The following is a 27593-nucleotide window of genomic DNA, read 5'->3' as shown; positions in this document are numbered from 1 at the left end:
CGTTCTACCATTCCTAGACCGGCAAGGGAACTTGCTGTTCCAACAGGACAAAGCACGTCCGCATGTATCCCGTGCCACCCAACGTGCTCTAGAAGGTGTAAGTCAACTACCCTGGCCAGCAAGATCTCCGGATCTGTCCCCCATTGAGCATGTTTGGGACTGGATGAAGCGTCGTCTCACGCGGTCTGCACGTCCAGCACGAACGCTGGTCCAACTGAGGCGTCAGGTGGAAATGGCATGGCAAGCCGTTCCACAGGACTACATCCAGCATCTCTACGATCGTCTCCATGGGAGAATAGCAGCCTGCATTGCTGCGAAAGGTGGATATACACTGTACTAGTGCCGACATTGTGCATGCTCTGTTGCCTGTGTCTATGTGCCTGTGGTTCTGTCGGTGTGATCATGTGATGTATCTGACCCCAGGAATGTGTCAATAAAGTTTCCCCTTCCTGGGACAATGAATTCACGGTGTTCTTATTTCAATTTCCAGGAGTGTATAAATGTAGTACACGTGGGATAAAACTGAGGCCACAGACTTTTCGTTGTCACACACTAGTTATATTATAAAGTGTTAGGAGACTGTGATCATTATTAAATCAAATAATTACAGTAGAAATAAAATATTATTTGTAATCTAAACGGTCGAAATAAGCATACATGGACAGATTTTAAATCTGTCTCATTATCCAGATCAAGAACTGTTCTACTTGCCAAACAGATAGGCACTGTGTAGATTATCCAGAAGTCCTTTATCATTCAGATATCACGCTCTACTCAAAATATATAATTTACGACATTTATAAGCTATTAGTCATAGTTAATGAAGAAATATCAGCTATTAGGTTTAGAATAGAATATCACAATACCTCCCCACCATGACATTCAAATGGTTCAAATGGTTCTGAGCACTATGGGACTCAACTTCTGAGGTCATTAGTCCCCTAGAACTTAGAACTAGTTAAACCTAACTAACCTAAGGACATCACAAACATCCATGCCCGAGGCAGGATTCGAACCTGCGACCGTAGCGGTCTTGCGGTTCCAGACTGCAGCGCCTTTAACCGCACGGCCACTTCGGCCGGCCACCATGACATTCGTTTTTATTAGTAAACACTGGGACATCAGAGGTGCTCTTAAGAAGAATTACTCCCTATCTGTTCAAACTGACAACATGCCTTGCTCTTACTTTACGAAATGTCTATGAATAGATCAAGCCATAGTATGTGATCGATCTTTGCTTGACAGACAGTGAGAATGTCCTCTCTTTGTAAAATATGAAGCCATTTCTCGAAAACCAGTGAAATCTCCGACACCACACCTTAGTTCAAACGCTTATAGTTTTCCTAAGAGATGGGGCCCCTCCACGCCCGCACCAACGTGGTGACCAAACCAAAAGTTCTACTGTCACCTCCGTAAACATGTTAGTTATCTAGTAAGTGGATCACAGGATGCTGGGCTGTGATGTTGTCCGTGCGTCTGGGTAAGGCTACGCATTAACACGGTCCATCAGGTGATAGATAGTGGACGAAACGTGAGTGAGGGTAGCGATTTGAAGAGCAGAGGGAAAAAAGTGCCATGGCTCGTGCCGTGGGAAAAAAACCTCTGCGACAGTGGGATGGGTAGTAAGAGCAGTAGTGGTTTACTAGCTGCGATAGCTCATGCAAGGTTGGATTTGTTAGTATAGGTATCATGCATCATTACCGTGACAAGCGATGGCGATGTGTCCCAGTTGCTGCAGCTGCTACATTCCTGGAACAATCAAGATCGTTATACAGTAGTGGGAGATCGGCCATAGATCATCCCACTGTGTGGGGGATGTGTGGAGCTTGTTTGCATGCAGTGTACGGTACGGCTAACCTGTGTAGTGCCAGTTATTCGGCAGTGTATTTCAGCTGGATATCCAGTAAATGCGTCTGATTAACAGGGGCTTGCCTGTGCCGTTATGTTTGCGTATGCTTGGCCATAGATGTTATGTCCTTGCAAGTATGTCTTTTGGTCTTTTATGTTTCCATCTATGGTTGTGGTCGTAGTTCCCCAGATTCAGAATAAACGGGTTCTGCGAATGTCTGGAGTTTCTGTATAGTCTTGTGGTGAGTTTGTGGATTACCTCCGTGAGAGTCTCAAGTCGGTATTCCCGGTGAAGGTCCGCGATGCGTGTGTATCGTGGAGCATTTCTTATGATTTTAAATTCTTTGTTTTGTATGAGCTGCAGACGGCGCAGGCGTGTAGGCGCAGCGTATCCCCAGACGGGAGCTGCGTACGTCATCAGGGGTCGGATAAGTGTCATGTACATGGGCCTCGACACCCTTCTGTTCAGTGTGCTACGCCTGTTGAGCATAGGATAGAGCTGTTTGAGCCTCGCGCTAGCTCGGTTGGTCATGTGTTGTATGTGGTCCCCCCAGAGTAATTTCCGGTCCAGCCAGACACCGAGGTATTTGACTTTCTCGCGGAAACGTATTGGACGTGCATGTAGAGTTATTGGTCTGCAGTAGCGGTGTTTGCGCAGTTGCTTCGGTCTTTTAGTGAACAGAACGGCTTCGCACTTGTCGACGTTTACTCTAACACGCCATTTCTCCAACCAAGACTCGGCCACTCTGAGTGCAGTCTGTAGGCGTGACGTAATGTTTGATGGTTTCCAATCTTGCGCAAGGATGGCTGTGTCATCCGCGTAGATTGCCATCATTGTGTTGTGTGTGGTTGGGAGATCGTTTATGTAGAGGTTAAACAGTAGGGGCCCTAGGATGCTTCCCTGGGGTACTCCCGCGTGTATACCGTGTCGTGTTGATTGTTTCCCCTGCACGTCAGTGTTGAAACTCCTGTCTGTGAGGTATGAGTGTATTAGACGCATGATCTGATTTTATAAAATGCCAGTTTATTGCCAATGAGTGTTTTGCACGGCTTTTGAAGATGGTAAATCTGACAACACTGTCTCCTCCCCTCTAGTCTCCATCTACATTTCATCGTCTTTAACGCTCGCGCCAAGCAACAATCTCCTCCTGTATGATGAGGTTGCTCACGCTCTGTAACTGTGGACGTTGTGAGCAGGGGTTGCGGTGAGCGGGCAGAGCCTTAAGGGTGTGATGCAGGATGAGGTGCTTTATGCCGTATGGTGGGGAACAACGTCAGCCTCGTGTAGGCATGGAAAACCTGTGTTTTTAAGTTTCCGCGTAACAACAACGTACATGACGGAAGTAATGACACAGCTGCATGGAACAATATATCCTGCTAGACTTTATTGCGTTAGGTGAATTTTGGTGTGTTGCACGTTTCGTAATCCTTCCCTTATACAGTATTTCATACATACCCCCGACAGTTAGTAATTAGCAGAGTATATCAAATAGAAACGCTCTGTGTTCAGCAAATAGCCTTGTAATTGAGACACAAATGCGTATCTGTAAATAACTAGATTTACGGGGAAATACCGACGACTGTGATAGCGTTACGCAGTGGTAAAATCAGAACCACCTGAAGCAGAAAAGTACCGGTTAATCTAAAGTGTTTTCAGAAGGGCAATGCGACTGCCACAAAAATTCCCGATTCCATTATGTAAAAGCTATGCGTCATTCGTTCACATTTGATGGACTATGAGCATAGACTTTTATTTCTACTAGGTAAAAAATCTGTCTAAATAGAAACTGGTATTGCACCAGAACGGTGAGATTGCATGCTGGAGCCACAGCTTATTCCTTACTAAATCAGATATCACGAATGAGGGCTAGGAACATACAGACATATGTACGCTCTGTGGAGGACTATACGTATGAAATTTGTAGAAACACAAATGTATAGCTTCCTATTTAGAAAGTCATCAGATTTTCAATTGTTTCCATGCTGTCCTACACTTTCTCTACTTCTGATATCTTCCTTACTTCCATCTTAGTAAGTCATCTTTCTTCACAAATGGGAGAGTTATTTCACTTTTATGGCTACCGCGTCTTTCCCAGTTATGATGTTAGACAAAGCTCATGTTTACTTTCTGCATTTACACATGACTTTCCTCTAAGCTTCTTTTACCGTTAACCCACATTTCGTGCTAAATATGATATCAGTATCATTCAGCGCATTGTCTAAATCTTCCTCACTTTCGACTGTAAGGGCTACGTCGTCCACGACTCTTAGCACTAACATCAGTTGTTGAATTTTCCCTCTTATCCTACAGTGCTTATCGACACACAAGTTAGCGTGGCAGCGGCGATAATTTCAACGCTGCCCTCAACCCATCTAACTGCTATCTTCTCTTTACATGTTTTTCACATACACGGTTCTGTTTATTAGTCAGATTTGCCTCTCTGTTTGTATTTCATTCCTCATCGTCTCAGGATTCAGAAGACTTACTCCAACTTTCACGTAAATAGCCATATACATGCCTAACTGCTATGAACATATTTTATATTTCATTTTTTATTTTTATAATTTTCTTTTATTTGTTTGTCTGTGTCCTACATACGTTCCAGAAAACCGCCAAGTGTTTGGCATAGCCCTTGGCCTAGAGACCATTTTTATACCTATCGGAAGAATGGGCATAGTGTAGCTGTCCTACACTACACGTTTAAAGTTTAAACATTACACAATCCTTCCAGCCTACGCTAAACTGAGCAAAACGGTTGGCTTCTTTGCGTTAGCTATGGTCCACGGCGGACCTTAGGCAGCTTACAAAATAACTATTTGTTCAAGAGCGGCTCTTTAGAAAAATCTCGAAAAACATTGATTTTGGGTGCTAAAAGTACCAATTGATGGGATTGTCACTTTCTATAATTTATATTCATTGAAGATCACCGAAATTTTTTCCTTATATGTTTATGATGATATTCTCAGCGCACTTTTTTCGATATCTTTATTAGTTACCGAGACCCAGAGGTTCAAAATTACCGTACTCACGCAAAAAACAGTAAAAGCAGGTTTTTAGTCGTTTTGCACTGTGGGCCGGACATTACCTAAATAACGAATCATAGCAAATGACTGAAATTTTAGCTGTACAGTTTTTAGCCATTTATCTAGAAACCACATTTTCCCGTTTTAGAAAATCTGAATCTGCTACCAAGATATTTCCAAAAAATCGTAATTTTTGTGTACCAAAAATACAAGTTGTGGAAATGGTCACTTCTATAATTTCTATTCATGGCAAATGGTCGGAATTTTTACCGTATGTTATTAATATGATATCCTCAGCTAACTTGAAACTTTTTTCAATGCTATTATCCGTTAACGAGATCCAAAGTTTCAGTTACTGTACTGTTGCACATAATATCCGATCGAAGCAGTAAATGTAGTTTTAATTGACGAAATCAATACATGGCAAGTGCTCTAGGGTCATCGAACGGTTCTGAGGTCACCTTACTTTGTTTCTAGTCAGCATTTTATCGTCAAGAAAACTTTATGACGCGCTGTCTCTGAATAATGGGCCCTTCACGTCTATACAAACAAGCCCAAAGTGGTACTGCAGTGATTAGAAATAGGCAAAAAAGGGTTTAACATGCCTGAAAGTAACTTAAAATGACTACCAAGACTTATGAAAACAGTAAGGACTGTAAATCCAGTAAAACATTAATAACATCATTTTTACTCTTTTAAGATTCAAATGATAAGCCTGTCGTTTTCGATGAATTGCAGTTGATGGGTGAAGTATTCAGAAAAAAAGTAAAGCAAACGATTTCGTTTTCACCTTATGTGTACTTATTTCTTGATGTTATGTGATTAAGTGTATAAATGTGATTAAGTGTATAAAAGTGGGGAACCAATTGCCTCACTTGTCATTCCGCTTTCTTCGCCAAAAATTTGGCATATTCGCGCTTTTTTGTGCTGAAAGTAAGTAGCAGAGAGACAGTAACTTTGGAAGAGAGAGGAGACAGATCTATGGGCGACAAAGAAGACAGTGATGATGGGACAGAAAATGTGGCAGTGAAAGAGAGAGGTAGATGAAGACAGTAGCAGTTGGAACCAAAGAGAGAGGACATATTGTCGGTCAGTGAGAGACAGTGGCAGAAAAAGAGGAAAAGAGATTGATGGAAATAGAAGCAGTGTGAGCAAAAGAGAGAACAGACATCTGTAGCACAGGAAGATGGAAGGATTATGTACACTGATGTCCAAAATTAAGGCAACAAACGGAAATTTTGCAAGGTTGCATTTCTCTTCCCACAAAACAGTATAAACAGGTGATAGTAAAGTAGAAATAATGTGAGGAATACTGGTATTTTGAGAACTTAACCGATATCTGAGAACTAATTGTTCGAATCAGCAAACTGCATAGGTTACCTTCGTTTGTTTTTAACTACTTGACTCACACGTCTAAACAGTGTGCTCCAGACGAGTTAATGTCCCACAGAAGGAAAACAATGGCTGGGCAAGAACTTTACAAAACGTTCACGGAGATGCATTACCTTTAATTGGGCTTACGCAAGATGCTGCTCAGAGAAAATAATATTTAGGCTCTAAGATTCGGCAAGTACAACGATATGTAACAGAAGGAACGCAGCGCAATAAAATATAGAGCATTTCGTAGGTGACTGTCTACAATTGTTTGATAATTTGAAAAAAGAATATTTGTGCCATCAGCTGTACAGTTGTAAGGTAATTTTTTACTGTTTTCGATTATTGCAATCATCTTTACGGGAGAAAGACACTGTACGTCAGTGGATCAAACATACATTTTCGTTATATAGCCTCTGGGTCAAAACATTATGACCACCTTCTTAATGGCTTGCTTATCCGTCTTTGGAACGAAATACATCACTGATTATGCTTATCAAGGATACGTCAGTTTATTAGTAGGTTTGTGGAGATATGTGCCATTAGATGTCTACGCACAGGTCATGTAATTTGCGCAAATAACGGGCCGCTGATATGCGTACGCGATTATGGCGCCCGATATTGATACAGATGGGTTCCATAGAATTTACATCAGGCGAATTTAGTCACCGAGACGTCAATGTGAGTTCATTAAAATGGCACTGAAACCACGGTAGCACGGTTGTAGCTCCGAGACACAGACAATAATACTAGTGAAAGACAAATGCAGGTGGTTCGCGGCAGTCAGCGTATTTTTGGTTACTACCGCAAGTCCCATGCATGCGCAGGAGAATTTCTCTCATAGCATAATACTTCTCCCACTAGCTTGTGTCCGTGGCGTACGGCACGTTTCGAGCCGCCGTTCACGTCAATGACGGCGTTTGTGAAGACGATCGTCGACCTAGTGTAGCAAAAATGTGATTCACCCGGAGAGCCGACACGTTTCCATTGATCAACGTTCGAATCCCGAAGATCCCGTGCCCACTACAATAGTAAGTGACGATGTCGTTGGGTCAATATGTGAACACGAAGGGGTGGTCTTCTGCAGAGATCCATGTTCAACAATGTACCATGAACGGTGTGCTCCGAAACAGCATTGTGCTCTTCGGCAGAGGTACAGATCACCATCCGTCCTACTTTACAGAACGAACAAGCCTCTGGACCCCCCGTTCTGTGAAGAGTCGTGGACGTCCAACCATTTAACGCCTAGTGGTAGTTACACTGTTCTTCTACCTCTTTCCGTAGATGCTCATAACAGTAGCACGTCAACTTTCGACTAGCATCGCCGTTTTCTAGATACAGCCACTGCGTAATAGTAGTCTGCCCTTCGTCAAAGTAGCTTACCCTTCGTCAAAGTCGCTTATCTCAATGGATTTCCACGTTTGCAGCCCATATCTTCGCTAGGGTGATACCCCGTCTGTGTCTGCTCCGCTTATATACTATCCCCGCACATCTACCGTCGTTGCGACTGCACGGATATCGCTTCGACGTTTCCCTCCGACAGCGGAGCTGATCTCAAAAGTATGTGTATATATTGTCCCGGCTAGTTAAGAACCATTCCCCGTCGTGTGGGTCGGGTATAAAACATCTCTGAAGTACGTTGTGAATCTAGTCGTGTGAACTAGCAGTTGAAAATTGATCGCGTTTTTTCCAGAGATAATTCGTACACTTTCAACCACGACGGATCCAAAGATACTTTTGTTTTTCATTACTCTGGAGTAAGATGTCAGTTGAGCTCCAGTCTATTTTTACTAACGTGTTTCCCTGAGTAATTTGATTTAGTTACTTTAGCAGTCTGTATGCTTTCGTTGAATCCTGTTAAATCTGTTTGTAAAAATGTTTATCAACTTCCTTCAATAACCCTTGAACGTTCACAAATATTATTGTCTATGTACTAGCTGGTTATGTAATTTAGTAAACACTGGGAATGTCTCGTACATTTCTGTTTTATTGACACAATTAAGTTCTTAAATTAATGAGAGAAGGCACTGGGGGATCAATGAAAGGAGAGTTGATCCTAGTGTATATTGTTTCGATATGATAAGAGCCAGTCAACACTACATTCCTTCGTGTACCTGTTATGGGAGCCTTTATATTTTATGAAGTAACAGCTTTTTCATGAGATGAGAAAACATATTCTTTTCCAAGCACAGATCAAAAATTAACAAGAATAAACAACTCGTAACAAAGCCGACTACGGCAAAGATAAATATCTATCAACTGCAGCTTTCACCCGCTGTTTTTGGCGCAGTGGATAAATGACGTCGCCACATCAGCCCCCTCCTTTTGAAACCGGGTGCACCAGGTATGTGGGGAAACTTGCACTTGATTTTTCTACCAGCTCTCGTGAAAACATCTGGTGCAGGCAATGGCTGCTCCTGTTCTGCACTTGCTGCTTCGTTGTCCTCTTCTGAAACCGAGGGCTCGGCGAGATTATCTGCTGTTTCTTTCGCCTCCACGTTTGAGGGTGATTTTGCAGACCGAGGAAGGAGTGTACCCTCTTCGGTGTAAGCAGATTTAAGCCGCTCAATTGAGACTGTCTCTTCTTTACCATCCTTATCGATTTTGAAGCTGTGGCTTCCTCTTGTGGTTACCCTGTATGGTCCAGAGTAAGGCGAAACAAGCGGCGGGCGCACCGTATCATCCCTAAGCCACACGTGGAACGTTGCTTGCAGGTCTTTATGTACAAACACTCTCCGGTCTCCATGTCTGACAGGGTTAGTGGGTTTGATGTTTCTCATTCTAACGCTGAGTTGTCTCGCGAATTGCGTGCATAAGTCAGGGGCGAACGGCTGTGTAGATGCTGTAACGATAAATTCTCTAGGAACCCTCAATTGCTCGCCATAAACCAATTCTGCGGAAGAGCGTTGTAAGTCTTCCTTCACGGCCGTTCTCAATCCGAGTAGGACCAGCGGTAGTGCTTCAGGCCATGACGTGGAACTACACATTAATGCAGCTTTGAGCGTGCGGTGTAGTCGTTCCACCATTCCATTACTAGATGGTTGATAGCTTGTGGTACGTAGGTGGTTGCACACGCACAGTAGTAAAAGTTCATTGAAAAGTTGGCTTTCAAACTGCCTTCCGCGATCTGTTGTTATGTTTAGCGGAACGCCAAACCTGGAGAACCATGAATGCAACAGTGCTTTTGCAACCGACTCCGCAGAAATGTCTTGTATTACAACTACTTCTGGCCACCTGGTAAAACGATCAATGATTGTGAGCAAATAGCGGGCCCACAATGTCCACATGTATATGTGAAAATTTTGCAGATGGCGTCGGGAAGTCTGCAATAGGTGCAAAGACATGTCTGCTGATTTTATTACGCTGGCATGTTAGGCATGCACGCGCCCATGCACGACAATCTTTTTGTATTCCAGGCCACACTACTTTGGAGGAAGCTAACTTGGCTGTAGCTCGTACTCCTGGATGTGATAGGTTATGTAGTGCACTATAAATCTCGCGAAGATATTGTTCTGGTATGTAAGGTCGCTCCTTTCCTTTTGCTACATCACACCAAATTCCGTCTGGAACATTTGGGACAGACACACGTCTCAGCTGCAGCGCAGTTCTCTGTTCCTCTATGAGACGGCGCAAGAAAGGATCTTCTCGTTGTTTAGACGCTAACTCGGTCCAACGAATTGAATTTAAACTGGCAACATTCCGAGACAGGCAATCTGAGACCAGGTTGTCTTTTCCTGAAATGTAACGCACGTCAGTTGTGAACTGTGCAATGTACTCGACTTGCCTGCACTGACGTGGTGAATTGAGCTCTGTGTCTCGTTGAAATATAGCTACTAACGGCTTGTGATCGGTAAAAATTGCAAAGTGCCTCTCTTCGACAGACGTGCGAAAATGCTTTATGGCTAAGTAAATAGCAAGCAACTCACGGTCAATAGCACTCCATTTTTGCTGCTGTCGAGTCAGGTTTTTAGAGAAAAATGCGAGCGGCTGCCATGTGCCATCAACTTCTTGCTGTAGCGCTGCACCCACTGCTGTTTGGCTCGCATCAACCATGAGCGCTAAAGGAGCGCTCAATCTTGAATGTCCCAGTAGTTTTGCCCGAGAAAGACATTTCTTTAAGTCATGGAATTTTACGATTTCCTGTTGTATTTTTACCTGCAAGTAACGTTGTGAGTGGCTCTTGGGCGGCAGCTAATTTAGGTAAGTGACGTCTGTAATAGTTGAGCATGCCTAAAAATCTGCGAAGTCCTTTGTAAGTTGTGGGAAGGGGCATCTGTTGTACTGCTTCAACCCGCTCAGGCAAAGGTGACAGGCCTGCTGCTGAAACCAAATATCCCAGGAACTTAACCTCGCGTTTTCCAAACGTGCACTTTGTTTCGTTAATAATTATGCCATACTGTGTCAGACGGCGGAAAAGCTGCCGCAGATGTTCGACATGCTGATATACAGAACCAGAGAATACTAAAATGTCATCCACATAACAAAATACGAATGGTAATTCTCGAAGCACCTCATGCATGAATCTTTACCATGTTTGGGCAGCGTCTCTGAGGCCAAATGTCATAAAATTGTACTCAAACAAACCGGGTGGTGTGATAACTGCTGTTTTTTTAGTGTCAGATGGAGCCATGGGAATCTGGGAAAACGCTTTGGCGCAATCAATCGCACTAAATATTTTGGCATTGCTAATCGTACTGTTAAAATCAGTCACATTGGGTACTTGGTAGCGGTCGGGAATTGTGCGGGCATTGAGCGCCCTGTAGTCTCCACATACTCTCCATGAATTGTCTTTTTTACGGACCATGTGAATTGGAGATGCCCATGAACTATCGGACCTACTTACAATACCTGTTTTTAGAAGTCTGTCAAACTCAGCTCGCGCCGCGAGCAGCTTCTCTGGAGGCAGACGCCGCGAGCGGAAGCCAACGGGTTGACCTTGTGTCGTGCTGATGTGGTGTTGAGTATTGTGTCTGCATTTCCTGGTTGCGTTGACGGGTTTGGTAAGTGCTGGAAACTCTTGAAGCAGTTTACGAAAAAGTGATTCCTCCGACAGTGCTCTGATATTGCCTACAGTACACGAATCGTTACGACTGTCAGGTGTCCTCTTGCGTGACGCACACGTGTGCGCCCCGCTTAGTTGCGGGTACGAAATCGTATCACAATATCCCGACGCGGATGACGCGGTAGAGGAGCCTGAAATCTTCGTGCGGAAAGACACGGGCACATCGCACTGCACTTGACCCGACGCGGAAGACGCAGTAGGCAATATCCCTTCTGTGGGAACTGTCACCAAACGACGGTTAACCAGGTCGGGCATAAGTCGGTAGTTCGGGGTAAAAATTCCGCTCCAATTATAGGACTCGGCACATCAGCAACCACAAAAGTCCATTTCGGATGGAAGTTGGAATTCAGATGTAAAGCCAACTGTTTCTCACCATACGTAGATATTCTGGAATTGTTTGCCGCAGTCAGCACATGTTGCGTTGTTGTCGTGAGTATATCACCTCTCTTTCTTGGATAAACACTGACTTCTGAACCTGTGTCAATCAGAAACTTCTCACCTGAAGAGAGGTCCAACACGAACAATCGGTGTGATTGGTTGACAGCAGATACCGTAGCGTTTTCAGCTCTTTGAATCACGCTATGACTCGGGCGCCTATGTTATTGTTGACGAACGTTAGCGCCCTTTAACGCCCGCCTCTTAAGTTTGGGTAGCTGCAGGGTTGAATACATTGACGGGCAGTGTTACCGACGCGTCTGTGGTACCAGCACCATTGATCTGTCAAATCCTGTTGGATAGCATTTATTCGTCTTTTCCAACTGCGACTTCGTAGCTGCTGGTGGTGTGCAGTTACTTGCACGTTGAGTTTCGCCACTTGTGCTGCCAGTTGCTGTATGGTGGGTTCGGTCGATGAGCACTGCTGTTGGGAAGTATTATTGCATGTTCCTGGCTCACTGAGTCAGATTCCATCACACTACACGTTCTTGGGCCACTATCCTGGCTGTAGTTGAATTCGGAACACGCAGAAACTTCGGTTAAGGTGTTTGCGATGGTGACTGCCTTTTTTGCTAAGACTTGCAATGGTAAGTCTGTTTCTGCTGCAATGACGGCACGGATGTTGGCAGGAAGTTTACAAAGCCATATTAGACGTAAAGACTCTTCAGGTAGGAGTTCCGGGCCGACTAATGTACGTAAGGCTTTGAGTACTTGTGACGGAGTCTTGTCGCCCAAATCTTCGTATGTGAAAATTTTTTGTAGTCGCAAATCTGGTGACAACGTATAATGCTCTATGAGAGCTTCCTTTAGCGCAAAGTAATTTTGTTGCGACAAGGTTTCTTCTACTTGCTATATCACTTCTAAATTTAGATGTGAAACCACTATATTAAATTTATCAATGTTGTTAGACACCCCACGCTGCCGAAATATGCATTCAGCCTGGGTAAACCAAAGCTGGGGGCGCGTCGGCCAGAACGCGGAAAGCTTAACATTTCCGTGTCGCGCGTAGGTACTCCCATCTTTTGCGTTAACATCTGTCGTTCCGTTTTGTGGCGAATCAAACAGCGTGGACCGCGATCCTTGGTCGAACAGACTGTAGTCTTCAATCTTGATTCCACTGCCCCATGCTTTTGTCTCTGAATTCATTATTCTCGTCGGTATATATATTTTCTTTATGCTTCTGCTACGATCACGTCGGGGTCACCATTATGGGAGCCTTTATATTTTATGAAGTAACAGCTTTTTCATGAGATGAGAAAACATTTTATTTTCCAAGCACAGATCAAAAACACAAGAATAAACAACTCGTAACCAAGCCGACAACGGCAAAGATAAATATCTATCAGCTGCAGCTTTCACCAGCTGTTTTTGGCGCAGTGGATAAATGACGTCGCCACACTATCATCAAAGATATGCTTTCGCTTGAAACTGCCCTTTGCCATTGATGTCCGATAAATTATAAATATTGCTCTGGGCCTTACAATGTCTAAGCTTCTCGATTCTCACGGCACGATATTAATTACGGGTTCGAATCCTTTCAATGTCTGTTTAGCACAAGTTTAGTCTTTTAACGGGCGCTATTTTTCACTTCTAGTTTATGAGCGGAGTCACCTTGACAACGAGCGGCAAAGATACTAGTGTGATAAGGTCCAAACTATTTTTGGTCCCAATACTCTTTAATAATTCGCATACAGCGAATAAAGTCCTAATTCAACATAAAAGTTTCCGTATTGTCAAAAATCTCTTCACAATCGTAAATATACGATCGTACAATCACCATTCATTTGAATATCAATGTTCGTACACCCAGTCACCTCTAATCGACTCCGTCTCTGAATTTATCCCAAAATAAGCTGTTGTCCACTACTCCAATGTCTAATCCAGTTCTAAGAATGCAATTTAATTAGGCTTCTAATCCCAAAATTCCGACTACCACGGAAGAACTGCGAACACACTCGCCACCGCTCTCTAAAGAGCGGTTACAATACTTTTGTTACCGCGTCACGTGCTCGCAACGCCACAAGGCGGCATCCATCGTCAAGGTGGGCAATGGTCATAATGTTCTGGCTGATCAGTGTATAAGACAATGAAATGCAGAACGAAATAAATGGTCATAAAGTCTATATAAACGCGCTGTGCCTTGGCGTTACTGTAATTATATGGACCGCATTAAGACAGACTATTGTGACGATTACATATGTTCTGCATTTAATTGGCTCGTATATGATACTTGATCCATTGACATACACTGTTTTCCTCCTGTGCAGACGATTGTAGTAATCGAAACTGGTAGAGAATAAACGTGCAATTTTACAGCTGATGAAACTAACACGCTTTTTTACAAAAAGCAATAAATTATGGCTGATATTGTATTTAGGCCCAAATATGACCAGCGGAAAAATGCTCCTGTCATACCACAAGAAAGGCGAATATGTTCCGTTCTAAAAGACTCTTATACACTCCTGGAAATTGAAATAAGAACACCGTGAATTCATTGTCCCAGGAAGGGGAAACTTTATTGACACATTCCTGTGGTCAGATACATCACATGATCACACTGACAGAACCACAGGCACATAGACACAGGCAACAGAGCATGCACAATGTCGGCACTAGTACAGTGTATATCCACCTTTCGCAGCAATGCAGGCTGCTATTCTCCCATGGAGACGATCGTAGAGATGCTGGATGTAGTCCTGTGGAACGGCTTGCCATGCCATTTCCACCTGGCGCCTCAGTTGGACCAGCGTTCGTGCTGGACGTGCAGACCGCGTGAGACGACGCTTCATCCAGTCCCAAACATGCTCAATGGGGGACAGATCCGGAGATCTTGCTGGCCAGGGTAGTTGACTTACACCTTCTAGAGCACGTTGGGTGGCACGGGATACATGCGGACGTGCATTGTCCTGTTGGAACAGCAAGTTCCCTTGCCGGTCTAGGAATAGTACAACGATGGGTTCGATGACGGTTTGGATGTACCGTGCACTATTCAGTGGACCCTCGACGATCACCAGTGGTGTATGGCCAGTGTAGGAGATCGCTCCCCACACCATGATGCCGGGTGTTGGCCCTGTGTGCCTCGGTCGTATGCAGTCCTGATTGTGGCGCTCACCTGCACGGCGCCAAACACGCATACGACCATCATTGGCACCAAGGCAGAAGCGACTCTCATCGCTGAAGACGACACGTCTCCATTCGTCCCTCCATTCACGCCTGTCGCGACACCACTGGAGGCGGGCTGCACGATGTTGGGGCGTGAGCGGAAGACGGCCTAACGGTGTGCGGGACCGTAGCCCAGCTTCATGGAGACGGTTGCGAATGGTCCTCGCCGATACCCCAGGAGCAACAGTGTCCCTAATTTGCTGGGAAGTGGCGGTGCGGTCCCCTACGGCACTGCGTAGGATCCTACGGTCTTGGCGTGCATCCGTGCGTCGCTGCGGTCCGGTCCCAGGTCGACGGGCACGTGCACCTTCCGCCGACCACTGGCGACAACATCGATGTACTGTGGAGACCTCACGCCCCACGTGTTGAGCAATTCGGCGGTACGTCCACCCGGCCTCCCGCATGCCCACTATACGCCCTCGCTCAAAGTCCGTCAACTGCACGTCCACGCTGTCGCGGCATGCTACCAGTGTTAAAGACTGCGATGGAGCTCCGTATGCCACGGCAAACTGGCTGACACTGACGGCGGCGGTGCACAAATGCTGCGCAGCTAGCGCCATTCGACGGCCAACACCGCGGTTCCTGGTGTGTCCGCTGTGCCGTGCGTGTGATCATTGCTTGTACAGCCCTCTCGCAGTGTCCGGAGCAAGTATGGTGGGTCTGACACACCGGTGTCAATGTGTTCTTTTTTCCATTTCCAGGAGTGTAGATAAGTGAGGAGCCAGATGCTTCAATCCTCATTCCGCCTCCGACACCAAATGTCTTGCCACGTGAACACATTCGCACTCTTTTACACACAGAACATTCTAAATCATTTTACCCATTCTCTCATGGCTAGCTTCTCTCCCTGACTGCCACGGTTTCTATGTCTCTCTCCAACTGTTCTTTTTCTCCTGTTGATTTACAGTATGTCTCATTGTCACTGTCTCCTCTCTCACTTCCATTGTCTCCTTTTATCATTCTTTCCCACTGCCATCGTATCCATCAACCTAGGCAGCTCAAAAGTTCTGGGGTTCCAACTGTATTTTTCATTTCGACTTCTCCTCTCTCTTTTGCTCCCACTGCTTCTGTTTTCATTTACCTCCCAGTGGTGATGTCTCTTCTCTCTTCCGCCGTCACTGTCTCTGTGGTACTCATTTTCAGCACAAAAAAGCAAAATATATTTGTAAGCCAAAATTTTTGGTGAAAAAGACGGAATGAGGACTATAGCAGCTGGTTGATGGGACTGGGAAGCACTGTACCATCCACCATACTCCCCGGACTTCAGTCCTTGTGACTTTGATTTGATTCCGAAGATGAAAGAACCACTTCGTCGCATTCGCTTCAGAACTGTTCCAGAGATTCGACAGGCAGTGCCGGCCGGGATTAGCATAGCAGTCTGAGGCGCTGTAGTCATGGACTGTGCGGCTTGTCCCGGCGGAGGTTCGAGTCCTCCCTCGGGCATGGATGTGTATGTTTGTCCTTAGGATAATTTAGGTTAAGTAGTGTGTAAGCTTAGGGACTGATGACCTTAGCAGTTAAGTCCCATAAGATTTCACACAAAAAATGGCTCTGAGCACTATGGGACTCAACATCTTAGGTCATAAGTCCCCTAGAACTTAGAACTACTTAAACCTAACTAACCTAAGGACACCACACACACCCATGCCCGAGGCAGGATTCGAACCTGCGACCGCAGCAGTCCCGCGGTTCCGGACTGCAGCGCCAGAACCGCTAGACCACCGCGGCCGGCATTTCACACACATTTGAACATTTTTTGAACGACAGGCAGTACACCGCTCCAGTCGCACCATCAACAGAACAGGCTCTGCTAACGATACACTACCACTTCCACATCGCTGGCAACGTACACTACACAACGTTTGTGACTACTTTGAAGAACAGTAACAGGTGCAAACATGTGACTCTTTTGTATCGGTTGTGAATAAATAGTTGCCACTATTGAAGTTCCAACCCTCGTACATGGATACTTCGCAAATCAAACTTAAGTGTCTGGCAGAGGCTTCATCCAACCACCTTCAAAATAATTCTCTATTATTCCACTCTAGAATAGCGTGCGGAGGAAACGAACACATTTATCTTTCCCTGCGAGCTCTGATTTCTCTTATTTTATTATGATGGTCGTTTTTCCATATGTAGGTCGGCGTCAATAAAATATTTTCGCATTCAAAGGAAAAAATTCTGCCGCAGCGAAAAACACCTTTGTTTAATGATGTCCATCCCAAATCCAGAATCATTTTAGTGACACTCTCTTCCCTATTTGGCGATAATACAATACCTGCTGCCCTTCTTTGAACTTTCTCGATCTACTGAGTTAACCCTACCTGGCAACGATCCCACACTGCTCAGCAGTACTCTAAAAGTGGGTGGACAAGCGTAGTGTAGGCAATCGATTTAGTAGATCTGTTGCATCTACTAAGTGTTCCGCCAACAAATCGCAGTCTTTGGCTCTCCTTCCCCACAAGATTTTCTATATGTTCTTTTGAATTTATGTTGATCGTAATTGAAATTCCTAGGTATTCAGTTGAAGCTACGATCTTTAGGTTTGATTTATTTATCGTGTAACAGAAGTTTAACGGATTCTTTTTAGTACTAATGGGATGACCTCACACTTTTCATTATTGAGGGCCAATTGGCAATTTTCGCACCATACACATATCTTTTCCAAATCATTTTGGAATTTGTTTTGATCTTCTAATGACTGTACTACACGATAAACGGCAGCATTATCTGCAAACAACCTAAGACGGCTGTTGAGATTGTCTCCCAAATCGTTTATATATATAAATAACAGCAAAAGGCCTATAAAACTACCTTGAGGAATACCAGAAATGACTTCTTTTTTATTCTATGACTTTCCGTCAGTTACTACAAACTGTGACCTCTCTGATAGGAAATCACGATTCCAGTCGCATAACTGAGGCGATATTCCATAAGTACGCAATTTGGTTACAAGCTGCTTCTGAGGTACAGTGTCAAAAGCCTTCTGGAAATCTAGAAATGTGGAATCAATTTGAAATCCCCTGTCAAAAGCACTCAACACTTCGTGTTAGTAAAGATATATTTGTGTTTCACAAGAAAGAAGTCTTTTAAATCCGTATTGACTGTCTGTCACAGACCGTCATCTTCGAGGTAATTCATAATGTTCGAAGACAATGATTATTCCAAAATTCTGCTGCATATAGGCTTTAATGTTGAGGGTCTGAATGTAGTAGATTACTCCTACTGCTTTTACTGAATATTTCCGTGACCTGAGCAAATTTCCAGTCTTTGGATACTGGTCTTTCTTCGAGCGAGAGGTTGTATATGATTGTTAAGTTTGGAGCTATTGTATCAGCATACTCTGAAATGAACCTAATCGGTATACAGTCTGTACCGGAAGACTTGCTTTTACTAAGTGAATTAAGTTGTTTCACAACTCCGGATTCAACAGCCAAAACCGCATAAATTGATGTTGATTGTTAACAATAGATTTCGGCAGTTGTAACTGTCATCTACCGGTCTGTAACATAATGTATATACACAAAAAACCTCCTATCATGATTTCTGAAAAAATAATTGAGAATTTTTTTTTATTTCACATTACAAACACGGAAATGGAAACTGAATATTTTTACATAGTTTCAAATTTTTTTGTTATAAAACGTGTTCCATTGTGAGTCTTGGTGTTATTATGGTGGATACAATACAGCACATTATACACAGGTCTGCCGACAGTAAAACCTTTTACAGTTAAAAAGCTCCTTATGCACAGGGACACGTTCGCATATGTAGCACTCACATAGTTTTGCTAATTCTTAAAGCGCACGATTTGCACTGAAGTGCACTTGTTACATCTGCTTATTTTTACGTGACATGTTATATACATTGTGGACCAACTTTAGACGAAGTATACAGTGCAATTAGATAGAAGAGATTCAAATATAGATGCCTCTTATACGTAGACATCGTAGAAGCAGAGGGCAAATTATTCTCTTTTTTGCATTTAAAATTACAACCGTATCTGAATAATCTTTAAACACTGTAATGAGCAAAAAACTGTACAGTTTTTTGTATACGAAACATTGTTTACATTTTCTCAATATCCTTAAAAGATCTTATTACAACATGCTCGAGTGGTAATTTTCGGTATTTACTCTGTTCAGTATATTTCTGTGTCACTGCGGAATGTGAGTGCCAACAACAACAACAACAACACCGCAACATGCAAGATGCCTGATGCATCCGGATGACAGCTAGTACATAAGAGGAATCTTGAAGTGGGTGAGGGACGGGGAGGGGGTGAAGTAGCACAAACGCGATATAAACAACGAAAAACTACACACTGCAGCTTACAGCAAACTATAGAATATTTACAAACAATACATTCTAAAAATTAGTAAAGTAGTGGCGTATAATTGTTCATGACAGTAATGTATAATCGCATGGAATGTGTATATAATGAAGCGTTACTGTTGAAACCAAAAATCATTGCAATTGAAGATGTTTAGTATAAATTTAAGTTTTTCGTAAACAAATCTGAACTAAAGAAAATAAAAATAAAAATAAAAGTTATACAGAGTGATTCAAAAAGAATACCACAACTTTAGGAATTTAAAACTCTGCAACGACAAAAGGCAGAGCTAAGCACTATCTGTCGGCGAATTAAGGGAGCTATAAAGTTTCATTTAGTTATACATTTGTTCGTTTGAGGCGCTGTTGACTAGGCGTCAGCGTCAGTTGATGCTAAGATGGCGACCGCTCAACAGAAAGCTTTTTGTGTTATTGAGTACGGCAGAAGTGAATCGACGACAGTTGTTCAGCGTGCATTTCGAACGAAGTATGGTGTTAAACCTCCTGATAGGTGGTGTATTAAACGTTGGTATAAACAGTTTACAGAGAATGGGTGTTTGTGCAAAGGGAAAAGTTCTGGACGGCCGAGAACGAGTGATGAAAATGTAGCACGCATCCAGCAAGCATTTGTTCGCAGCCCAGGAAAATCGACTCGCAGAGCTAGCAGAGAGCTGCAAATTCCACAATCAACTGTATGGAGAGTCCTACGAAAAAGGTTAGTTATGAAACCTTATCGTCTGAAATTGGTTCAAGCACTGTCTGCAGCTGATAAGATTAAAAGAATCGATTTCTGTGATTTTATCCTTGCTCAAATGGAAACAGATGAATCTTTCGTTTCAAAGATTGTGTTTAGTGATGAAGCAACTAAACCACACTAACGGGAAAGTCAACCGTCACAATGTCTGTATATGGGGCACTGAGAATCCGCGGGAAACAACTCAGTATGAACGTGACTCGCCTATGGTGAACGTTTTCTGTGCCATTTCAGCCAATAAAGTTTTTGGTTCCTTTTTCTTCGAAGGTGCTACTGTAACTGGACTACAGTATCTGGAGATGTTAGAGAACTGGCTGTTCCCTCAGCTCGAACAAGAAGCACAACAATTCATATTTCAGCAGGATGGAGCGCCACCACATTGGCACTTATCTGTCCGTAACTACCTGAACGTCAACTACCCGAGGCGATGGATCGGCCGCCAGGTAGCCCGTGACAGAGCACTTCATCACTGGCCTCCAAGAAGCCCTGATCTTACCCCCTGCGATTTTTTCTTATAGGGGTATGTTAAGGATATGGTGTTTCGGCCACCTCTCCCAGCCACCATTGATGATTTGAAACGAGAAATAACAGCAGCTATCCAAACTGTTACGCCTGATATGCTACAGAGAGTGTGGAACGAGTTGGAGTATCGGGTTGATATTGCTCGAGTGTCTGGAGGGGGCCATATTGAACATCTCTGAACTTGTTTTTGAGTGAAAAAAAACCTTTTTAAATACTCTTTGTAATGATGTATAACAGAAGGTTATATTATGTTCCTTTCATTAAATACACATTTTTAAAGTTGTGGTATTCTTTTTGAATCACCCTGTAGATAGAATCAAGTATTACTTTGCTTTGGAGGACTGTGCGTACATAGTTGTGAACATATTATGCATCATCGTATACAAATAAGCGCAGCAGAGTAATTGACAAATAAGTAGGAGCGTATGATACATAACAACAAAATCTGATATGCACATTAGTTTTGTTATGTAAGTAACAACAGGCGTGTAATTTACAGTAAAAACATACAAATTTAATCACTTTAGACAAAAAGTCACAGCAAAGTAAAATCATACAAGTGCAGTCATGCAAGACTAAAGGTCTCAAAAACATTACCACTGAGAAATATGTTGCGTCATTATTATACAGCAATATATCTAATTAGTTTATAAAAGAAAAGGATGATGCAAAATATATTATGATGACGTAGCTCTGCAACGTACATGTCAACAAATATTTTGTAGCATGGCAAACCGAAGTCTGAAAGATATAACTACGTGAAACAATGGTATAAACATACTTTTCTGTAGAAATATATGTTGAGTACTTAATGTATAAAATAGAAATAAGGATTAACTTAATGCTCAGATAAGAACCACTTAAGTAGGTTACCGTGAAGGAAAGCACCACAAACACAAGCATAAACTGTGTAGGAACATAGAAAGTGAAGGAAGACACAACACATGAAGAGAATTCTGTACATTCTGGTAGATAAACGTAAGCCAATGCACTTCAAAGCAGGAGGTGACATGTGTAGGTACATATGAAGAACCCTAACACATCCAAAAGAATGGTTTATACACATGGAGGAGAGCAGTTACACACAACTTTCACCATGCTGGCTACATGTGATCTTGTGACGTAAAATGTACACTGAAGGGACTGTAGTCATCTGATACCTCCTAATATCGTGCTGGACCTCTTTTTCCCAGTACAGTGCAGCAACCCGACGTGGCATGGACTAAAGTCGTTGGACGTCCCCTGCAGAAATATCGAGCTACGTTGCCTCTACAGTCGTTCATAATTGCGAAAGTGTTGCCCGTGTAGGATTTTGTAAAGGAACTGACCTCTCGATTATGCCTACTAATGTTCGACAGAATTGATGTCGGACGATCTGGATGGCAAAATCATTCGTTCCAATAGACCAGAATGTTCTTCAAACGAATCGCGAATAATTGCGGTCTGGTGACAATTCCAAAGTTGTTTGGGAACGTGAAGTCCATTAATGGCTGAAAATAGTCTCCAACTAGCCGAACGTAATCGCTTCTGCTCCACCAGCGGACCCAGTGTATTGCATGTAAACGCAGCCCACGCCATTATGGGGCCATCACCATCTTGCACAGTGCCTTGTTGACAACTTGTTTCCATGGCTTCATTGGGTCTGCGCCACATTCGAACCCTACCATCAGCTCTTATCAAATGAAATCCGGACTCACCTGACCAAGCCACTGTTCTCCAGTCGTCACGAGCGTAGGACAGGTGCTATTGGCTATGTTGTGCTGTTAGCAAAGGCATTCGCGACGAACTTCTGCTGCCATAACCCATTAACGCAAAATTTCGCCGCACTGTCCTAACGGATATGTTCGTCGTACATCTCACAATAATTTCTGCGATTATTTCACGTGTTGTTGTTTGTCTGTTAGCACTGACAACTCTACCCAAACGCCGCTGCTCTCAGTCATTAACTGAAGGCTCTCGGCCAATGCGTTATCCGTGGTGAGAGGTAATGCTTGAAATTTGGTATTCTCGGCACACTCTTGACACTGTGGATCTCGGAATACTGAATTTCCTAATAATTTCCGAAATGGATTGTCCCATGCGTCTAGCTCCAATTACCATTCCGCGTGCAAGGTCTGCAGACACCCGCTGTCCGACGGTAATCACATCAGAAACCATTTCACATGAATCACTTTAGTACAAATGAGAGTTTCGCCTCACCATTGCCCTTTTATACGTCGTGTTCGGGATACTACTGACATCTATATGCGCATATCGCTATCCCATGTTTTTTATTACTTTAGTGTATAAGTATTAACTAGCCAAAAATACGATATTTATTTTTTGATTTTGTGAGTTAGTAAGATGTAAGATAAACACAAGTAATATTTTGTATTCTACGCACTGATTTAATTAAGTATTTCTCGTTGTATATCTCTTTTTTCTCATACCTGTTTCACAAAATTCTCTAAAACAAAGGACTTTCTTTCTTAGCTACAGTATCTTTATTTCTGTAACACTTTGTCACAAGTTCCTTTGTAATAGAATGTGACATACATATGTATATACTTCATTAAACAATAAAGATTCTCATTTTGAGCTTACACTATTCAATATTTTGAAGAAGAATATTACAAGCATACATTTTTAGATAGTTCATGCTTATAAATCTTATGTCACAGGAACCCATTTTATCAGTATGTTGATATATAGCTTCCCTTCTCCACGTATAAACCATTCTTTTGCATATGTTAGGTTTTATCGCAGTAACCTACACTCGTGACCTTATGCTTTGAAGTGTACTGGCTAATGTTCTTCTACCACTAGGTATAGCATTCACTACACGTAGTATGCATTCTCTTGCCTTCTATGTTCCTACAAAGTTAATGGTTGAGTCTGGTGTGCTTTTCTTCTTGGTTTACGGACTTCTGTTAGGCGGAGAGGAAGACGCCTTGGACTACCCCAACTGCTGGACGAGCGTGCCAGCACTACCGACAGAGACGTCCAGTTGTGCAGCGAGGTATATGATTGTGATCCTCCATCACCTCGAATGAGCGTGTCCGTACATTCCAACATTTGCAGCAATCAGAGCTGCGTGTATGCAACCGGCACGGGGGAGTGCCCAACGACTAACAGTGCTTTTGTTCACTTCCAGAATTCCGCAGACATTGTGCAAGCGTCTATGAAAATCTGCGATGCTTTGGTTTTCTGCCAAAAGAAACTCAATGACAGCTCTCTGCTTGGAACGCACCTCCGTTACAGACGCCAATTTGAAAGACACGTATAACACCACCACCTACCGGATTTTCATGAAACTATAAGACTCTGCAGCTGAAATATTCTACGATATCCCAAAACAAATTCCGCATTTTTTTCGACCGGACATGGCAGAGAAAGAAAATGTGTTGCATTACTTAGTGAATGTCCCTGGTGTCTTAAGAGATATGAAATGGAATGATCACATAAACTTAATCGCATGTAAAGACAGGCGCAAGACTTCGGTTCACTAGTAGAAGACTAAAGAAATGCGATGAGTCCACAAGGGAGAGTGCTTATAAAACAGTCAGTCATATATCCTAAAATAATACTCAAGTGTATATTGCAGCATCTTCAGTGGGCTTTTATTTTTCTTCTGTTAAAGAGTGTTCTTCGCCGTTTGTATACATGTAACTATTAGTTTTTAAATCGTTACAGATATTTGAAAAAAAAAACACATAAATTATGAATTCATACCTTTTTACCACATGATGTGGTTTTTCTGGTGTGTTGTGTTTCTACAGTGACCGTGGTGTTCCACAGTTCGTCATCTGGAACCACTTATACCTTAAAGTAGATAAATTGCTTAAGCCAAAATTACGATTTGAAAACTTGTTATTTCTATAACTGAAATTATTTAATTCTACGTGTGTATGTCTATTTACATAATGTTTCACTTACATTTCCTTTTTATTCATCATCATCACTGTGATACACTATATATTGAGTGGCCACTGTCACTGTTACTGTAACTGTTTCACCGCTTTACCAGGTGTAAAAAACAAACATGGTGGGCAGTGGAACAATTGAAGGCGTAAAAACAAGATGGCTGACGTGGAACAGTTGAAGGTGTTCCTGGCGGTTGTTCTGAATCTTTCAGAGGTGTCTGTGATATATTTTGTGTGTGTGTGTGCGTGTGTGTGTGTGTGTGTGTGAAAAGGGAGAGAGAGAGAGAGAGAGAGAGAGAGAGAGAGTGACAGCAGGTTTTAGGATTTGTGTGTGTGTGTGTGTGTGTGTGTGTGTGTGTAAAGGGAGAGAGAGGGGGGGTGACAGAAGGTTTCAGGATTTATTTTTTATTTTTATTTATTTTTTTACTTTTTTGCTAAATGCGGACCCTATCCAAAAACATACATAGTGTTAAAGCAAACACGGAAGGAAAGAGCTTCAGTCCCAAGATGATTAGTACTCAAGTGTGTGACCACATACCACATAGGACTAACAGAGGTTATGGAACGTATACAAAGAAGAGCTGCACGAATCGTCACATGTTTTTTTGACTGATGGGAGAGCGTCAGAGGGACGTTGAATGAACTTTCAAACGCTTGGTGATAGACAAACTGTCCCGAAAAAGGCTGCTTAGTAAATTTCGAGAATCAACTTTAAGAGATGAAGCTAGGAATCAATTGCGGCGTGCACAGAGGCGTTGAAACAGTTATCCTTACCGTGCTTTATATGTAAGTGGAACGGGAATAGGTCTTAATAGCTGATGCAATGCGAAGTGAACCCTTGCCATTCATTTCACAGTGGTTTGCAGGATATGGATTAGATTTAATGGTCACCATATATAAATAACTGGTAACGCCAAGCTAATTTAGGCGAACTAGAAATTGCCAGCTGCTGGAGGGCACTGGTTGGCAGAAAAGTTGGCTCGAAACAGCGACGGCCAATTACTGGGAGGCGGAAGGGGGAGGCCGGGATTGGCGCCACAGCCCTCCGCGCAGACTCGGCCCTTGCTTCGCCTCTCCTTGCCCTTTCCCGGCATGCACCGCGCTCGTAATGAAGCGGAGCCGCACATGGCTGGCCTAACTGCCGTCCTGGCCTGCCCTTATTAGCTGGAATTTTCCTCCGCGCTGCGGGCTTCTGCTCGCGCAAGTGTGTAATCATCCGCAGGCCAGCCAGCCTAGAAAACCCGACCCCAGGCAAGCCCTCCTTCACTCTGCATCTGGCTCCACACACAGGGGGCGTACCAACTGTTGTTCAACACCTGCTGCAACCCCCTCAGTTGCTTTCGTTCATAATGAGAGGCTACTTGAAATTGCACTATAGGCCGAAATTAAGTTATTATGAGAGAAAAAATTTCAAATAATGTATTACGAAAAATTATTTAATGCACATCGATTTAAAAAAAATGAAGCCTGTATTAAAATATACTGTTGATCAGTACAACTACACAACACCATGATGGAAGCGCACAACAATCATCAAAATAGCGTAAAGCGTACTACGTGACTGGCTATTATTTCTTACAATCTCGACCCATGCCACATGAAATCTATTGGATTGGTGCATAAGTTCGTAGCGTTTTCCATAAGTTTAATAAGCACAACACAGAAAATCATAGAATGAAGGCTTTCGCGGCAAGTGTTGTCATCACTTAACACTTCCGGGCTGAGATGCCGTGGTCCGTACATAAAACTCTCCCCTGTCGTTTCGCCTTCGACTGCGAAGGCATCCTCCGAGGACAATCGGCGAACTGCAACGAGAGCGCGAGTGAGCGCTGTATATATATAAGCCAACCAGAGGGCGCCTCTGTCAATCACGTGACGTCGGCTGTGCTATGATCTCTGATATTGATAACTTTCTCAATTGAAATTAATCGATTTTCACGCTGTTGCTGCAGTGTTGACATCCATATCTTCTCCAGCTTAATGCCTTCATCTTTTCTATTAAAATTATTGCAGTGTTTGGCAATCTCAATGGCCTCTCTGTACATTCGCGCATAATAATGCGACGTCTTTACTATGACGGTCGTCTCAGTAAAGTTTATTTCATGATCACCTTCCTGAAACACATGTTCCGATACAGCAGATTTATCAATATGTCTGAGGCGGCAGTTCTTTCTATGTTCACCCAGACAGGTGTTGACGCTTCTTTTTGTTGTGCCTATATAGACCTTTCCACAACTGCACGGAATTTTACAGATACCTGGTGTAGCTAGAGGATGTCGTTTATCTTTTGCGGATCTTAAACATTCTTTTATTTTCGTGGTGGGTCTGAAAACAGTTTCCACATCGTACTTGCTTAAAATTTTTCCAATGCGATCAGTGATAAATGGTAAGAGCACTTTCCCCTTGGGTTGGTGGCGATCCTCGTCCGTCCTGTTTGTCAGTCTAGGGCATAGTGCACTTTCTATGCCTCTGTTGGAATACCCATTCTTCTTGAAGGTCGCTCTAAGGTGTTCAATCTCGTCGTCTAAGTGAGCTGGTTCACATATTTTGTGCGCCCTGTCTATTAATGTTTTAATCACCCCTCTTTTATGTCTTGGGTGGTGGTTAGAATCTTTCTGCAGACAACGGTCAGTGAGTGTGTGTGCAATATCAGAAATCATAGCACAGCCGACGCCACGTGATTGACAGCGCCGCCCTCTGGATGGGTTATATATACGGCACTCACTCGTGCTCTTGCTGCCCCCATCTGCTCCTATTCCTCGAACATATCTGCATCCTCTACACCTCCCGCCGTTTTGAACCCCCTCACCCCCTGGTTGCTCCTCTCCTCTTCCATCCCCGCCCCCTGCCACGTCTTCACCGTTGTGTCCCCCCTACCCTCCATCTCTACACCCTCCATCTCCTTTCCCAAGGTGGCTTCCGTCAACTCCCCCTCCCGGACGATGCCCTCTCTCCCTCCATTTATCCTTCCTATCAACTCTGATCCTCACTCCCCCTCCTTTCCTCTGTCCTTTCCCTGGGCTCCCTCTTCCCCCCCGTCCGTCCTGTTTTCTCCCCACTAAACCTCTACCTACCTCCCTTCTCCCCCCCAAGTCCTTTTGTATTCCCCTCCTCTGCCTACCCCACTCCCTGTCGTGTCTGCCCCCACCCCTCTTATGGGTCCTCATCCTCCATCAGC

This window comes from Schistocerca cancellata, chromosome 1 (assembly GCF_023864275.1).
Source record: "Schistocerca cancellata isolate TAMUIC-IGC-003103 chromosome 1, iqSchCanc2.1, whole genome shotgun sequence".
Taxonomy (NCBI): Eukaryota; Metazoa; Arthropoda; class Insecta; order Orthoptera; family Acrididae; genus Schistocerca; species Schistocerca cancellata.
This window is presented reverse-complemented; position numbering follows the sequence as displayed.